Genomic DNA, 5,905 nt, shown 5'->3' with positions numbered 1-5,905 from the left:
TGTCTTTCTTCACTTTGGTTTAAAAGGAAAAACTTGCATAGCTTGGCTTCCTGCTCTCATGAAGTTCTTTTGAATGTACAGATTATAGATGCAAATGGCTGAACAGTACACTGAACGTTAATGGAGATTCCAATGTGCAGAAAGTCACATCTACTTGATATTACCTGAATTTTACCCAAAATGCTGTAGTATAACCCACTCTCCTGTCTCTGCTCAGTTTTTATTAGCTGTTTCAAATTTCTCACACCTTACTGCAAGCTCTAGTTTGCAAGTACCAGTATCTTTTGAAACTGCCTCTCCCAGAAGGAGTATGCATGGGTAAGAGTGGGGTTCCTTTAAAGTCATGCTCTGTACCTCAATGCTGGCATTATCCAGCGGCTTTTTCTCAAAGGTAACCAGTTTGTTACTATGATCTGTAAATTTGAAATGCATGACTTCTATATTCAGCTTTAAGTTTGTTTGGGTTTGTCTTTATTTATTTTTAAAGGATGGTAGTGCTGTTTCACAGATGACCTTGTCCTTGTCCACAACTTCCTGACAGGAGGTTGTAGCCAGGTGCAGGTCTGCCTCTTCCAGGGACAGGGCAAGAGGACATAGTCTGAAGCTGTACCAGGGGAGATCTAGGCTGGACAGCGAGAAGAAATTCTTCACAGGAAGGGTGAGTAGACAGGGGATCAGCCTGCCCAGAGAAGTGGAGTCATCCCCCCGAAGTGCTGAAGGAAAGACTGGATGTATCCCTTGGTGCAATAGTCAAGTTGACATGGTGATGTTCAGTCGTACGTTCGACTCGAGGATCTCGGAGGTCTTTTCCAGCCTTAATGATTCTGTGTTTCCCTAAAGGTCCAACACAATCATTAGGCTGAAGGAACCCGCGCTTTGCGTGGCCCGAAGGGTGCGGAGCAGGGGCAGGAGGCTGGACGTGCGGGATGCTCATCCAGCGGGGCGACAGAAGTGGGTGGGCGCTCTGCTCTGTTCTGCTTTGCTGCGCTGTATTGGCGCCGTGCCGTGCTGTGCTGTGTCGTTCCCCGCTATGAACCGCCGCGCCGTGCCCTGCTAGGCCGTGCCCTTCTGTGCTGTGCCGTGCCGTGCCGTGGCGTGCTATGCCGTTCCCTGAAGTGCTGTTGGCTGTGCCCTGCCGTGCTGTGCCATGCCGTGCCGTTCCCTGCTGTGCCGTTCCTTGCAATGCCCTGACGTGTGCCGTGCCGTGCCGTGCCGTTCCCGCCCCGCTCTCGCTATCCCGGCGCTTTCCCTCGGCCCCGCGAGCGGCGGGCGCGTCTGCGCGTGCGCGGGCGGTGGCGGTTCGTTCGAGCGCGGCGGTGCCGCCATGGCGGGACCCGCACCCGGACCCTGCTCCGGGCCCAGCCCCTGCCCCGGCCTTGGCCGCTCCTCCCGGCGCCTGCAGCGGCGATACCCGCGGGGGCCGGCGGGGGTGAGACGGCGGGGCCGGGGGTGGGTGGCCTGGGGAGAGACAGAGGAGGAGGAGGAAATGCGTTCCCGATGGGCGTGGAGGTGGCGGCGGGAGCGTCTGTGCCCCCTCCCTCGAGTTGCTTGGGTACACCGCGGTGGTGCGGACCCTGCACTGCGAGGCAAATTGGGGTTTAAGCAGAGTTGGGGAAGTTGGGTGTGCTTTCTATTCCTACCCCGTGCTCTGGTTGCCTTACAGTGCAAGTGCGGAAGAGTCATCCTTGCCTGATCTGGAAATCTCCCTGGAAATTGGAATGCCAAATTTTATGCACTTCAAAACACAGCTTAGCGCTTATTTTTTGCCTAAAATCTTCTGGTGCCTGTCACTTGAGTGAGATCATATGTGAATCTTCTTAGAAGTAGTCTGCTAAGCACGTATGAAATACACATAATAGTCAAATCTCTCGTACCTTCTTTGGCTGAAGAAATTTCCAGCCTTGATTAGAACGTGTTAGAACTGTTTGTGATATTGTTTTGTGAAGCACAGTGATTAGCTCTGCTGTCAGAGAGCAGGGAATTGTGCCACACCCAGTCCATCGGAGGAGAATCAAACGCATAGCTCGTAAGAGATGCTGCAATGACCAGACAGTAAATTATGGTTGGTATCATTCCCTTGCCGAAGGACAGCAGTTATTTTACATCAAGAGGAGGCCAAGGTCATTGCACTGGCATGAGTGAGGGAACTGGACTGTGGTTCCTCTGTTTCCTGTGCCGACATCAGCATTTGTGGCTCTGCACAGTGGCCTGGGAAACTGATCTACCTAAAAATCCAGCAAAAAGGACTTCTCCCCCATGCTGGTGTTACAAAAGCCTTTGATACTCACAGGAGGACTACCTGCTGGCGAGGAGCCTTTGTTTTGCCTGAATTTTGTCTTCCACTGAATCAAATTTTTGCAGTTTTAATGAATGCATATTCCATGGGTCAAATGCTGCCAGTGTGTCTGGGGCATAGCAGACCTTAAATGTTTGACTCAGGCTGCAAGGGAGGTTATATATTGGAAAAATACCCATGAGCAACCAAAGATTGGGAGAGATTGAAAGCTGGCTTTGAGCAAGACACATAGTTGTGTTGGGATATGAGGTTGGTCCTGGGAGTCATCAAAGGAATGCAAAACCTAACCTTTTTTTTTCTAAGGAAAGATGGCTTCCCATTTTAGGATCAGGAACTGTCTGAAATGTGAAATGAAAATTTGAGTTCTTTCACAGCTAAAACCAGGCTGTATGTGCCCTTTGTTCCTGCAGAAGGTTTTGCAACATAAGTAGCATTTGATGGTGCTCTGGATTCTATGTTTTCCTTGGGGAATATTCAGCTTTGAATGACAGAACTGTACTTTAAGGAAAAATAATTTTTAAGACTTATCTTTGAAATACACTGAGCCTTTAAAATGTAATGCTTGCAAGGAAAAAAGTGTTACATTTGTTTGTGTGTTGTGTTATTTCATTAGAAAGTGGTCATTTAAGTATAAGCAGTCGATTACTTGAGTTAGAGCATGGCAGAGAGGTGCAGTGAAACAACTGAGGTCATGAGAGCTAATGTGAGTCTGATATTTTCTAATGTAGGTTTGATTTTGCTTGTAGCATAAAACTTCTGTCATTCGCTTTTTTAGTACATAGTTACAAGATAGTAAGAAAAGTAGAGCAGAAAACTTTGGCATAAAAAACCAAATATGAAGGTAGATGGCACTGTTTCCATGATTACCTAATTCTGCTTTCATGCCTTTATTTTATGTTACCATCTTCATAATGCTTTATAGTTTCTCCAATATTCTAACATATGCTGCTGGAAGGCAGGAGGGCTCTGCAGAGGGATCTGGATAGACTTCAGAGATGGGCTGATTCCAATGGGATGAAGTTCAATAAGGCCAAGTGCCGGGTCCTGCACTTTGGCCACAACAACCCCCTGCAGCGCTACAGGCTGGGCACAGAGTGGCTGGAGAGCAGCCAGGCAGAAAGGGACCTTGGAGTACTAATTGACAGGAAGCTCAACATGAGTCAACAGTGTGCCCAGGTGGCCAAGAAGGCCAATGGGATCCTGTCCTGTATCAAAAATAGCGTGGCCAGCAGGACCAGGGAAGTGATCCTTCCCCTGTACTCTGCATTGGTGAGGCCTCACCTCGAGTACTGTGTTCAGTTTTGGGCTCCTCAGTTCAGGAAGGATATTGAGGTGCTGGAGCGGGTCCAGAGAAAAGCAACAAGGCTGGTGAAGGGACTGGAGCACAAAGTCCTGTGGGGAGAGGCTGAGGGAGCTGGGGTTGTTTAGCCTGGAGAAGAGGAGGCTCAGAGGTGACCTCATCACTGTCTAGAACTACTTGAAGGGAAGTTCTAGTCAGGTGGGGGTTGATCTCTTCTCCCAGGCACTCAGCAATAGGACAAGGGGGCACAGGCTCAAGCTCTGCCAGGGGAAATTTAAGTTGGATATCAGAAAAAAATTCTTTCCAGAGAGAGCAATCAGGCATTGGAATGGGCTGCCCAGAGAGGGGGTGGATTCACCATTCCTGGAGGTTTTCAAACTGAGATTGGACGTGGCACTGAGTGCTATGATCTGGTAAAGGGACTGGAGTTGGACCAAGGGTTGGACTTGATGATCTCAGAGGTCTTTTCCAACCCAATCGATTCTATGATTCTATAACAGTATGAATATGTCATTATGAGACTATAAGGAATGTATTTGCCTCTTTATATTAATATGAGGGCCATTTACATTTATATTTTGAAAAAAAAACACTTTCTTTTCAAACCAGTAGCTTGTAGTAAGAATTTTGTCACAAGGTGTTGTAACTACTAAACAAGTAAGTTGTAACACACCTTTTCCCTGAAAAGCCTTTCTAGATTGCTGTGGTTTTGTGCTTTCTCGTAGGGTTGCCTCTCAGGAGCACTGCATACCAAATATGAAAGTGGAAGCTCCCTAGTATACAAAGGTAATACTGAGCAATGGTGCTTTGGTCTTTTTCAGGGAAAATATAAACTAGAGTTTTATAGTTATTAAATTTATTTAAAGTAATTTTGTATTTTCTCATTTTAAACAAGTAGATATTCTTGATCTTGGGGGTTGTGATACCTGCAAGCAAGCCTGGAAATGTTAACATTTGAGTAAAGAGCACAAAGGATGCTGCAGAACAATGTTTCACAGCCTGTTTGTGTTTAATGCCTGCTTGAAGTAGTTGGTAGCAGTCCACCTCATAATACAAATATTTAGCTTTAATTTAAAGATAGATAAAGGTTTAATATTTAGAATGTATTTGGGTTTTTTGAGAAGCACATGTTGCTGGTGCATGTGGACAGCAGGCTAAAACAATGTATTTTTCAGACTTGAGAAAAAACTAGCATTAGCAGGCAAGCTCTAAAAGTTCAGAAAGACAAATCTGGTGTGAATGCTAAATAATTCTTATTATAGTTTAAGTTGTTACAATCCTTAGTTTGTCAGGCTGCATCAGTGGAATTTTTGGTTCTTAAACCTACATAAGTACATGGCAAGCACTCTTAATAAGCCCTTGCTGATTTCTTGATGTCAACTTCTCATATGTAAAATTAAATTGTTATAATTTTATGTATTCCAGGTGACACGGATGGTTGTTCTTTAGAGTCAGAATTTACTGAAACTGGACTAGAGAACAGTATCAGATCTGGTGATTTCCAAACATGTTTTAAAGACTGGGATGGGTAGGAGGCGTTTTCAATTTCCCTTTATAATTTGTTTTCTCCCATTATCCAGAAAAACCATGAGTAAGCAATACATTTGGACTTTGAAAAAGTTGTTTTAAGGTTCTTGTTGACTTGTTGAGTAAAGAATAGTTTATGGCCATTGTATGAGATAATGTGGATGCTGATTTTGATGAGCAGTATTGTCTGGTTCACTTTCTAATCTGATCTGTGTATGCTGGAATTGCTAATGGCACACAGGGTTGATATAAACTGAACTAGGTGACAAAAAATGAACCAGGAGGAAAGCAAATAGTCCAGACTGATAAGCAGATTTATGTTTATTTAGAGATAATTTGATTCCAAAAGCCAAGAAATGTCAGGGCTTTTTTACACCAAATGTGAAAAATAAAATTTAAAAGGGGAGTGTGTATTTATAGTTCTCCAGGAATTTGGTGGTTTGTGATGAGAGAATAGGGTTGGTTTTACCTGTTGCACACATGTGTTTACAGTGTGAAAATCCTAGTTATTGTTATTGCTTTTAAGTCAGCAACACTAGTAATTGCTCTGTTTAAAGTCATGTGAGTAATAATGCCTTCCATCCAAGTGATTTCCCTCTGCTATTTGTTATTAGTCGAGTATCAATGTCATACACTGAGCAATGTTTGCCATCTTATACAGCCTTCTCTCAGTGCTCAGTTATGTAGCATGCTGAAAAAGGAACTGAGTAATTTAACATTATTACCTTTTTGTGTTTTTAGCTTTGATGATAAGCAAGATTCTTTTTGTGATTCAAGTGTTC

This window comes from Pithys albifrons, chromosome 1, assembly GCF_047495875.1.
Source record: "Pithys albifrons albifrons isolate INPA30051 chromosome 1, PitAlb_v1, whole genome shotgun sequence".
In the NCBI taxonomy this organism is placed as follows: domain Eukaryota; kingdom Metazoa; phylum Chordata; class Aves; order Passeriformes; family Thamnophilidae; genus Pithys; species Pithys albifrons.
Note: the sequence above shows the minus strand (reverse complement) of the source record.